Here is a 12438-nt window from a genome sequence, read left to right on the forward strand (position 1 = left end):
ACTTCTTCAAACATCCTTTCTAAAGTATCTTTATTTGAATCAGATAACAAGATGTCATCCATGTAATGATAAATAATGGACTTGGGAAATTGTTTACGAATTATTTCCAATGGCTTACTTACAAAATATTGGCACAGTGTAGGACTATTGAGCATACCCTGTGGGAGGACAGTCCATTGATATCTCCTATTGGGCTGAGAATTATTATAAGTAGGCACTGTGAAGGCAAATTTTTCTCTATCCTTTTCTTGTAACAGTATAGTGAAAAAACAATCTTTCAAATCAATAACTATAAGAGGCCATCCTTTTGGTAACAGAGAAGGCAAAGGAATTCCAGACTGTAGTGGGCCCATAGGTTGAATTACTTTGTTGACAGCTCTTAGATCTGTCACCATTCTCCATTTACCAGATTTCTTTTTTACAACAAACACAGGAGAATTCCAAGGGCTGGTTGATTCTTCAATATGGTGAGCATCTAGTTGCTCTTGCACCAGCTGTTCCAATGCCTGTAGTTTATCTTCAGCTAGAGGCCACTGTTTGATCCATATTGGCTTCTCAGTTAGCCATTTTAAAGGTAGGGCTGTTGGTACCTCTAAAGGTTTGGTATTTGCTGTATGTTCTTGTACAGCCTGAATGGCTGGTGACCTTTTTCCATAATACCTCATCATATCCTTCCCCGAATTATGAATTCCTGGAAATACAGGAATGTTAATCTGGGTATTCCATTGCTGTAGCAGGTCACGGCCCCATAAATTTATGGCAATATTGGCTATATATGGCCTTAGTCTTCCTATTTGCCCTTCGGGCCCTATGCATTCAACCCATCTTGTGCTTTGTTTTACACGAGATAGGGTTCCAATTCCTAGGAACTGAACATCTACCTCTTGAAGAGGCCAATTCGGATGCCAAGATTCTGGGGTAATGATACTTACATCCGCACCTGTGTCTAATAAGCCTTCAATAAAAGTGCCATTTATACAGACTCTTAGCTTTGGTCTTTGATCATTAATAGAAGTCTGCCAAAATATACGTTTACTCTGTCCTACTGGGTTTTTTGACTCATCCTCCACACGTAATTCATCATTTAGACCAGTATTACTTTTTACAGCAGAAATTGGAGCTTTTAATTTTCTTGGTGAGGCACGTTCTCCACTGTGACTGGGAATGACTGGGCCACTGTTGGCTTGGGGGCCTGCGAGAGGCCCCCCATGGAGTTTCCCGATGATATCGGATTGCCCCGTCTATCTGTTGTTGACCTACATTCGTTGGACCAATGCCTGCCTTTACCACATCTCCTACATATACCTGAAGGCCGAGGTCTCCTATTTTTGTCATTCCCAGAAGAGATATTATTCCTAGAAATTCTTTGCCTGCAATCCCTTTGTAAATGTCCTAATTTACCACAATTAAAACACCTGGCAGTTTGATGTCTCCTCATTGCTTTGGAAATCACTTCTCCTACCCAAGATTCATCATTATAGCTAAACGTCTCAACATTCATCGTATGCTGAATCCATTCATCCATAGGTGCTGATCTAGACTTTAAAGGCCCAATTATCTTTTTGCATTCTATGTTTGCATTCTCAAAAGCTAGAGATTCAAGAAGTATTCGTCTAGATTCTGGGTCTGTTACCCCTATGTCCAGAGCCTTAATCAATCTTTGCAAAAAGTCAATAAAGGGTTCTCTCTGTCCCTGCCTAATTCTGGTATATGATTCAACCCTTTTTGCTGGATCTTGTATCCTATTCAAAGCATTTAAAGCTGCTTGGTGACATAGACACAGTACTTCATCGTCATAAAGAGCTTGGACCTGTGGATCAGCATATTCTCCTGCACCAAGAATTTGATCTTGGGAAACCTCAATACCTTTTGCTCTTCCTTGCTGTTCCATATGTTTGGATTCTTCTCTGAAATAAATTCCAAACATCAAGGAAGGTCCCTTATCTAAAACTGCAGACACTAACTGATGGAAATCATGGGGGATAGCTCTAGCATTAGAAGCCCAAGTCTTTATCATTTCCTTTACATATGCATTGTGCAAGCCAAAATTAACAACAGCTTGCTTAATTTCTTTCAGATCATTCATTGCTATTGGTGTCCATCTAGCTTCTCTGACTCCCTTTGAGCCTTTAGAAGTTGACGCTTTGTCAGAATCAAGTATAGGGTATGTCGCTAGAACCCTGGGTAAGCCAGTTCTAATAGCTGGTGGAGGCATTGTATCCTGTCCTTGTGCCTCCTTACTCTGTTCACCAGCTGCAATAATTTCTCCAATCTTTTCAAATCTTTTTATCATTGTCTCTCTTAAATCCTGAATCTCTTGACCTGTATATATTTCCAGTGATTTCACTGAGGTATCAATTTTTTGGTCCCCATTCTGCACCTGTGATTCCAAAGCTTTAATTTTTTCCTTCAAAGATAACATGTCCTCCTTAGACTTTTCTTGTATATCATGTAGATTCCCATCTTGGAGGTACATTCTGTCTGTTACCTTATCAAAACTTTGTGATAAACTCTGAAGGTCAAATTCAATAGCCTGAACCCTTTCAGGTAACTTTCTAATACCCTTGAATATGGAATCAATTTTGTCTGTCATAGTATCCACTTGTTCAGATAACCTCTGATTTTCAATAATTTTAATCCTGTCAATTAGTTGTTCATTATTAGTTCGTAAAGATTCTATCATTCTTAGGAGTGCCATATTCTTCCTTAATGATAGAATATGAAAAAGAAAACTGAAGCCTAGTAACAAGCAAATTAAGGTATTCCCATAATCATATAGACCTTGTATGATGTAATTCATTGTATTAGTAAATACAAAATTACTAATCCATTGTATTAGTGAAAACAAAGCATTAAAATTTGCGTTAGAAACGAAAATTGCCATATTACCTATTGTCCAGCAGGTGGCGCTGTTGCAGAATCGCGATGAAAACATGGTCCTGTTTCAGTGCCTTAGTAGATGTTAAAAACTGGAAAACGCAAGTTTCTCAACAAAGTAAATGTAATTAAATCAATTCCAGAGATGGAACCAGAAACCCAGAATCCAGGGGTAGAGAAGAGCAATCTGGAAGCTGCTTATGCCTCCACGTGACAGAGTCACCCTGAGGGGTTGCAGCTTTCAGCAACCGCGTGCTCTGGTTCGTGCCACTTAAGAGCTGTGCTTGCAAGGGAGATTTAAAAACGACTCAGAAAAGAGCAAACCACGCGGGCAGAGACTACGCGGGCCTGTGGAGTTTAAATCCACAGGCAGCGGCTGAGGAAGCAAGGGCTCCCGCCAAGCCGAACTTGCCGCCGCCAAGCCGAACTTGCGGCCGCCAAGCCGAACTTCCGGCCGCCAAGCCGAACTCGCGGCTGCGAGCCGTGAGAGGTTCTAAAACCAAACGTTGGGTGCCAAAATGAAGGCGTAAGTCACAAACAATGCCACACCAATGTGGGATTATGATTAATAGGGTGATATTTATTTAAAGGGGAAAAAACTTACAGATCACTGTCCCAGGCAACGGCCCTCTACGCAACGCAACCAGGAGTCTAGTCGCCGGCGGAGCAGGAAGTGAAGAGAGAGCGGAGAGGGAAGTGGCCGCTTTTTTAAAGGGAGAGAGACCACGCCCCAAGGGGCTGGTATCTCAGCGGCGATAGGCTGGAGGAGTGGGAGGACCTCCCGCAACATTTTCCTTCAATAAAACTACCAGATTACCAGCCACTTGCCAAAGATGTGTACTCATGTATCCATGAAGAATATAAAATACTTTACCTCAAGAGCTAACTTTTAACACTTGTTCCAGAAGGTACAAACTAAATTCAAGGAATAGAAATTATTGTTATTACTAGTATTGTATTGTAAGATTTTGGAGTTAAGTGATCTTGAGTAGAAGTTCCAATATTCATGGATGTCTTTTAACTAGTCAATTAACCTCTATGAGCCTAGATTTTGTTATCTGTAAAACAAAAAAAATATCCGTGTAACCTATGTACCTAACATCTAAGTGCATCAAAGGTACTCAATAAAACGATGATAACCTATATTATATCTCTAACATATAATCTATTTGTTACTATCATGACATCTTCCTAACAGAAGACATCCTGTCTCTTTCCTCTATAGACCACTATTTCTATTATCAACACTCCCAAAATTGAGAATAATATAAAATGAATCTCACCATTTCTCTATCAACAAAATCAATAACAGTACTTTTAAGAAAGATTCTCAAATTTTTATCAAATGCCTGTAGAACTTGACTTTTATTTCTTTCCCATCTGCTCCTGCAACATTTCAAATGTCACCAGTGGCAACCTTTGAAAATATGCAGGTACAGTGACTGTGGTGGCAAGCCACAAACATCATCCTGAATCCTGGAGCGTGTGTAACTGGATGCAGCCAGTACATGTTACCTCTTCCTGGAGAAGATGGGTACTTGCCCATTTATCAAGACACAAATTCTCATGCCATCAAGTACCAAATATGGTCCACTGTGGAGATGAAGAGGAACATAAAAAGTAAATTTAACCAAGAGAGCTTTCCAAGTAAGAAAGAAAAACAGAAACAAGATGAAAACAGTTTCTGGCTTTAATCTTGACAGTGGACAGGGAGAAAAGTGCACAGGTGGACAGCAGGAGAGCCAAATGCCCATGGGAGGTGATTATCAGAGAGCCCAGACAAGTCCTTGTTCACGCAGGGCTAGGAAGGTGGACAGGATTTCTACAACCAGAAGGAAAAGTGTCAAACCTGGTTGATCAGCTTGTGGCCAAGTGCAAAGTCACTACAGAGAAACAAATACCTCAATTGTAATCTTGGTCACTGTTAAACGGTAGAGATTCTGAGTATCTCAGTCAGCTATGATATATACCTGGTGAACAGATAACTCACTAAAGTCCAGTAGGATAACTAATTGTTCCAGGTAACAGATGCACAACTTATTTTAGTTGAATTTTCTTTTTATTGAAAATGGATTTTTTTCATACAATATATCCTAATTACAGTTTCCCCTCCTATACTCCTCCCACTCCCTTCTCACCTCACCTCCCATTTAGATCCACCCACTTCAGCCTCTCATTAGAAAACAAAGAAGCATCTAGGGAATAATAATAATAATAATCAGAAGAAAAAAAGTCCAAGAAAGGCACAAGAAGCACATACAGATGCAGAGACCCACAACTTCACAAAGTCAGAAATCCCATTAAAACACAAAACCAGAAGCCAATATATATTGCAAAGGGCCAGGGTGTGTAACAAGAGGAGCAGGCTGCTTGTTGTCCCGGCAGCCCAGCTATCTTACACCCGAAATAATCACACAGAAACTGTATTAATTAAAACACTGCTTGGCCATTAGCTCTAACTTCTTATTGGCTAATTCTTACATCTTAATTTAACCCATTTCCATTAATCTGTATATGGTCACGTGACTGTGGCTTACTGGCAAGATTCTAACCAGCGTCCATCTCAGGCAGGAGATCCATGGTGTCTGTCACTCTGCCCTTCTTCCCAGCATTCAGTTCTGTCTACTCCACCTACCTATGTGCTGTCCTATCAACTAGGCCAAAGCAGTTTCTTTATTCATTACCCAATGAAAGCAACACATAAACAGAAGGAACTCCTACACCAAGGGTGTGAGAGAGGGAGAGTAAAAAATACATTAAATTTTTAAAAATAAAAATAAATTAAAAAAGGAACTAAAAAGGAAAAGCCCTGCCACAGCATTATAAGACAAGGAACCTCTAAAGATTCCTCTGAGCTCATTTTCTGCTGGCCATCCAGCCTGCCCTTAAGAATAGTTTGTTTCCCCAGTGAGATCACCTTGGAGAACATCATATTTTCATGTAAGTGGTTATCACTTGGAGACAGATCCTGGGTTAGGGATGGGTGCATGAGTCCCCTTTTCCATTAAACTCTAGAACTCACCATGCAAACCATGCAGGCCCTGTGCATGCTGCCTCAGTCTCTATGATGTCATATGTGCTTTGATGCTGTTGTTTAAAAGGCATGTTTTCTTGGTCCTCCATCCCCCCTGGCTCTTATATGCTTTCTTCCTCTTCTTCCAGCAGATCGCCTGAGCCTTGAGAAAAGGAATTTAATGGAGACGTTCTGTTTAGGGCTAAGTGTTTCAAGGTCTCTCACTCTCTGCATATTGTCTGGCTAGGGTCTCTGTATTTCTTCCAATCTACCACAGGAAGAAGCTATGTTCAAGTCCTGGAGAAGGAAACTTCCCTGATGATGAATGAGCAATGCACTCATCTGAGTATAGGAGAATGTTGTTATGAGTCATTTTATTGCTATGATTCTGTTTTGTTTTGTTTAACAGTGGTATTTAGTTTTACCTTAGTTTCCTGGGCTAACTAGTCTCAGGTCCTTAGTCAGTCAAGCAGCACTGGGTATGGACCAAAGCATATGTTGATCAAAGTAGATGTTGATTGTTTACTGCCACAAATTTGTGCCTCAGTTGCCTTAACATGTCTTGAAAGGGAGGACACCTTTGTACATTAAATGTGTACCTGGGTTGGTGTTTTCATTTCTCCTTTGGTAGCCTGCAGAGTACATTCTAGTACCAAAATATACTAGCCCAGTGATATAGAAATTGTTTAACATATGTAAATTGATAAATGCAATCCATCATATAAACAAACTGAAACACAAAACCGAAACAATCATTTCATTAGATGCATAAAAGACCTTTGAAAACTCCAGTACCCCTTGATAACAGTCCTAGAGAGATTAGAGATACAAGCAACATACCTCAACATAAAAAAAGGCAGTCTACAGCAAGCCCACAGCTAGCAACAAATTAAATGGAGAGAAACTCAAAGCAATTTCACTAAAATTAGGAACAAGACTAGGCTGTCCACTCTCTCTATATCTATTCAATATAGTGCTTGAAATCTTAGCAAGAGCAATAACAACTGCAGGAGATCAAGAGGATACAGATAGGAAGGGAAGAAATCAAATTATCTTGACTTGTAGATGATATGATAGTATACATAAGTGGCCCTGAAAATTCTTTCGGGCAACTCCTACAGCTGATAAATACTTCAGCAAAGTAGCTGGATATAAAATTAACTCATAAAAATCAGTAGCCCTCTTATATACAAATGACAAATGCACTGAAAAGTGAATCAGGAAAATAATACCTTTCACAGTAGCCTTAAATAATGTAAAATATCTTGGGGGAACTCTAACCAAGCTCATGAAAGACTTGTATGATAAAAACTTCAAGTTCAAGGGTCCTCCCAGCACCTCTAGGCTCCGAGCTGAAGGAGGCAAGGAACTGGCTGATGTGGGAGGCCTGTTTCCCATCCGGGGCCATGACCATGTCAGGTCAAGGGCTGCTTCTGAGATCTGTGTCTGGGTCCATGGCCCTACCACTGCCAGAGCCTATGTTGGTTTCCAAGGTACCTGCTGCCATCAAAGATCAGGTGGGTTCCCACCCACCTGGAGCAGTGTTAGTGTCTAAGGGTCACCCTGCAGCTGGGGTGATACTAATCTGAGTGGCCTGCACTGCCCCCAGGGTCATGGTAGCATCTGGACCTGGGCTGATGCTGAGGACCTACCCCTGCTAAGGTCTATGTTGATGTCCATGGCCTCTGTCACCACCAAAGGTCACATGATGCTTGAGCTCTGGGTTACTCCAGTGGTCATGTTGGTGACTGAGGGATGCGCTACAGCCAGGGCCATGAAGATTTGAGTGGACTGGACTGCCACCTGGGACCATACTAGGACCAGGAACTATGTCTGGATCTATGACCCTATTGCAGCCAGAGTCTGAGCCAATATCCATGGCTCCTAATATTATTGAAGGCCATGCAGATGCATGAAGTCTGGCCTGCCACCTGTGATCACGTTGCTGTTCAAAGGCCAGCTGAGGCAATCCTGATATGAGAGTCTTGTGTAGTTACCTAGAGCCAGGGTGACATCAGGGTCAAGAGGCTGCGGAGGACCATGTCTGAGTTCATTGATGTGGGAGTGTCATATATCAATCTGTTGATTTCATTGGTTAAGCAATAAAGAAACTGCTTTGGCCTCATAGGTTAAAACATAGGTGGGAGAAGTAAACAGAACAGAAGGCTGGGAGAAAGAAGCTGAGTCAGGGAGTCGCCATGATTTTCCCAATCCAGACAGACACAGGTTAAGATCATTCCTGGTAAGCCAGCTCATGGGCTACAGCAGAATATTAGAAATGGGCTAGTCCAGGTGCGAGAGCTAGCCTAGAAGAGGCTAGATAGAAATGGGCCAAGCAGTGTTTAATAGAATACAGTTTCCGTGTAATTATTTTGGGTAAAGCTAGCCATGGGGGCGGCCGGGTGCCGGGGACGCAGCCCCGCCGCTCTTATTTCAACAGTTCATGATCCTTCTTCCACTGGGGTCTGTGTTGGTGTCCATGGCCACCAAAGGTCACAGGGATGTCAAGCTTCCAGGTTGCAATCTATGACCAAGATGGAATCTGAGGGACATGTAGCTGCTAGGGTCATGGCCTACACTGACACCCATCGCCATGGAATCATCCATGCCTCGGCTTCTGCCAAGAGCCCATGACTTGGCCCATAGCTCCACTACAGCCAGGGCCCACGTTGATATCAGTGGGATCTAGGCCTACACCTGAGGCCATATTGTTATCCGAAAATCATGCTACCATTGGGATCATATAGATCGGGGTGGCCTTTGCTGCCACTTGGAACTATGGCGACATCTGGGCCCAAGCTGCTACTCATGACCATGTCTAGGTCCATGGTACTGCTGCACTTGGGGATCTGTGCTGATGCCCATTGCCTGAGTTACCACAGAAGCAGACAAAACCCGTGTGTTGAACTGAGAGTTGAAGTACAAGGGCCTCCCTCAGATGGCCCCACCCTTCACTGGCCTGGGGAGAACTTCCCCCAGTCACCAGAGAACCAACCCCATCCTAACCAGTCCTGGTAATAGTAGACTCCCATAACTCTTGCAGAAAAGTTGGCCCTCCCTTAATGGGAGAGCTGCCCACATATACACACTTATGAAATATAGTCCCACTCCTAATCTCAGGCATGGGAGAGAGGGCCCTTTCCCTCCATCTGAGGAGGATCGTCCCAGGGACCCAGACTGACCAACTCAGCAGTCACCCAGGTATACAGCAGGGCTTTGAGCTGGCACACCTCAACAACTATCCTATCTAAGATATACTGAACCCACTGGTCCTAAAGAGCTATGGCTGCATGGTCTGCATGACTCAGGACAACAGTGAGATTTCCTGGGAGTTTAAATGAAGGTCCAGGGTTGATGGTAGACCAGAAGCCAGAGGCCTTGAACCTGAACACATTACACCATGATCATCCCCAAGGGAAGCAACTTAGACAAAAAGTATACTACATAATACACAGCAGCTCCCAGTGCCACTAGGACCGAGGAAGAGGCCATGGAGAGATAAGGGTGCAGAAGTGAAAAAATTCAGGGGGAGGGGTTGTTTTGTTTTGTTTGTTGTTTTGTTTTGTCAGTTTGCTTGTTTGTTTTTTGTTAGTTTGCTTGTTCTTTAGTTGAAATTGGTATTCTTATTTGTAGCATTTATTTCTTCTTTTCTTTATCTTTATCATATCTTCATTATTTCCTTTCTGCTTTCTTTTTTAGAAAACACTGTAAGAGTAGGGACAGATGCAGAGGGACTGGGAGATGAGTAGGGTTGGAGTGCATGATGTGATTCCCAAGGGAATAATTTTAAAAAGTTAAAAAATAAATAAATAAAATACAAAAACTATTTCAAGTCATTGATGAAAAACTGAAGAAGATATCAGAAGATGGAAAGATCTTACATGCTCATGGATTGGTATGATTAGTATAGTAAAAAATGGCCATGCTACCAAAAGCAATCTACAAATTTAGTGACATCCCCATCAAAATTTCAACACAATTCTTCACAGATCTTGAAAACACAGTTTTCAGTTTCATATTAAAAAAAACACAATAGCATCACTAAAGCAATCCTGAATAATAAAAGAACTGCAGGAGGTATCACTATCCCAGATTTCAAGTCATACTACAGAACTGTAGTGATAAAAACCATATGGCATTGGTACAAAATCAGAGACCTTGATCAATGAATCAAATTGAAGACTCAAACATAAACCCACACACCAATGATACCTGATTTTTAGTAAAGAAAGAAAGAAATACAAAATGGAAAAAAGTATCTTCCACAAATGGTGCTAGTCAAACTGGTTGGCTGCATACAGAAGATTCCAAACTGGTCCATAATTATCACCCTGTACAAAACTCAAATCCAAATAGATCAAAGACCTCAATATAAAACCAGATACACAATACTGCAAACTTATTTGCACAGGAAAAGACTTTCTGAACAGAACACTGCTAGCACAGGAAATATATAAAGAACTCAAAAGCTAGATATCAAAAAAAACAATTAAAACAATGTATAGATCTAAACAGAGAATTCTCAATGGAGGAATCTCAAATGGCTGAGAAACACTTAACGAAATCTCCAAACATCCTTAGTCATGAGGAAAATTCAAACCAAAACTACTTTGAGATTTTATCTTACACCTTACAATATCAATAAAACAAGTGACCATTCATGCTGTCAAGAACATAGAATATAGGGAACACTCACCCATTGCAGGTGGGGGAGCAAACCCATATAGCCACTATGGAAAATAGTGGTGGTTCCTCAGAAAGGTGGGAATTAATCTACCACTAGATCCAATTATACCATTGAAGGAGGAAGGTCATTGGCTAATAAAGAAACTGTCATGGCCCATTTGATAAGCCAGCCTTTAGGTGGGTGGAGTAAACAGAACAGAATGCAGGAAGGAAGAGGAAGTGAGCTCAGACACCATGCCGCTGCTCCCCTGAACAGACGTGATGAACCTCCAACCTAGGATGGACGTAGGCTAGAATCTTCCTGGTAAGCGCACCTCATGGTGCTACACACATTAATAGAAAAGGGCCAAGCAGTGTTTATATGAATACAGTTTGTGTGTCATTATTTGGGGGCATAAACTAGCCAGGCGGCCAGGAGCTGGGTGGCAGGAATGCAGCCCGCAGCTCCTTCAACATACCATTCTTAGTCATATATCCAAAAGTGGCTTCATCCACAGAGGCACTAGCTCAACCATGTTCACTGCTGCTCCATTAACAATAGCCAGAAATTGGAAACAATGTGGATGACCCACAACAGATGAATGAATAAAGAAAATGTGGTACATTTGCTTAATAGAATATTACTTAGCTGTTAAAAAGAATGGCATTCACAGGTACATGGATAGTACTAGAAAAAAAAAAGTCATGCTGAGTGAGATATCCCAGACCAAGAAAAACAAATCCATGTATTCTCTTATATGTAGATATTAACTGTTAAATCAGTGATGACCAAACTGCAATCCATAGATCCACAGAAGCTAGGTATAGAGTAAGGAAGTTGGGGTGGGGAAGACAGATATCCCTAGGAAAAAGAAATAGAATAGATACCTATGGGTGGATGAGGGGACTGGAATGGGAGGATCAAAAGAGGACGGGGAAGAGGAAGGAGGCAAAAGGGAAGGAACACAGAAAGAGACAGAAAAATTAAGGACCATTTGAGGGGTAGTATAGATACCTAATAACAGGGCTGGAGAGATACCTCAGCTGTTAAGAGCAATAGCTGCTCTTCCAGAGGTCCTGAGTTCAATTCCCAGCAACAACATGATGGCTCACAACTGTCTATAATAGGATATGATGCTCTCTGCTTGCATCCAGATATATAAGTAGAGCACTCATACATAAAATACAAATAAATTTAAAAAAAATTAAAGAAACCTAGAAGCTTCCTAAAACATATACATATGTGAAGGCGATCTATCTAATGAAACTGCCAAATAATGGGTAATACAAAGTCCTAATTGAACATCTCTTGTCACCAAGTGAACTCTCCAGTACTGGGATGGGGTTACATTTCATTAGTTGTTGGCCAGTGGGTTCCTGTGGGAACCCTCAAATATCCCCGCTGCTGCCAAGACAACAAGCTGCTCTCCACATACTTATAGCAAAGCTGCTTGTCAAAGACAACACCTACACAATTATTGAACATGGAGAAGTAAAGTTGGTACCTACATAGAGCCTTCACTCCTAAATTCTAGCATCCTTGGTATATGATTGTATTCTACAGGCTATCAAAGGAGAAACGCAAACACCAGTGCAGCCACAAACCCTTAGAAGCATGCTGGAAGCTGTACAAATGCTGGTCCTGAAAAGGAATGTCATGGGAAGAGTTTCTGAAGTGGTCCTATTGACTCTAAGAGACAGGAGGATGAATCAGTACCCTCTAAGAAATGTCTGGGTCCTGATTTTTGTTCTGTAATAGAAGGTAAGTTCCTGATGGCTTGTGCTTAGACCTATAGAGTTAAAGCAAACCTGGCTGAAGAAATTTGAAAAGCATAGTTGAAGAAATTGTTTCACTAATTTTACTTTGTATTTATGCTCTCAGA

General features: G+C 41.5%; 1 protein-coding gene across 1 annotated transcript in view; it reads right to left on the bottom strand.

Annotated features, from left to right (window-relative positions):
• Positions 1 to 5648: 5648 nt before the first annotated feature.
• Angptl5 (angiopoietin like 5) overlaps positions 5649 to 12438 on the bottom strand; it is a 57589-nt gene continuing 50799 nt past the window's right edge. The window contains 1 exon segment of the mRNA XM_075968009.1: positions 5649 to 6053. The gene's annotated coding sequence lies outside the window, so the exon portion shown is untranslated.

This window comes from Microtus pennsylvanicus, chromosome 3 (genome assembly GCF_037038515.1).
Source record: "Microtus pennsylvanicus isolate mMicPen1 chromosome 3, mMicPen1.hap1, whole genome shotgun sequence".
Classification (NCBI taxonomy): Eukaryota; Metazoa; Chordata; class Mammalia; order Rodentia; family Cricetidae; genus Microtus; species Microtus pennsylvanicus.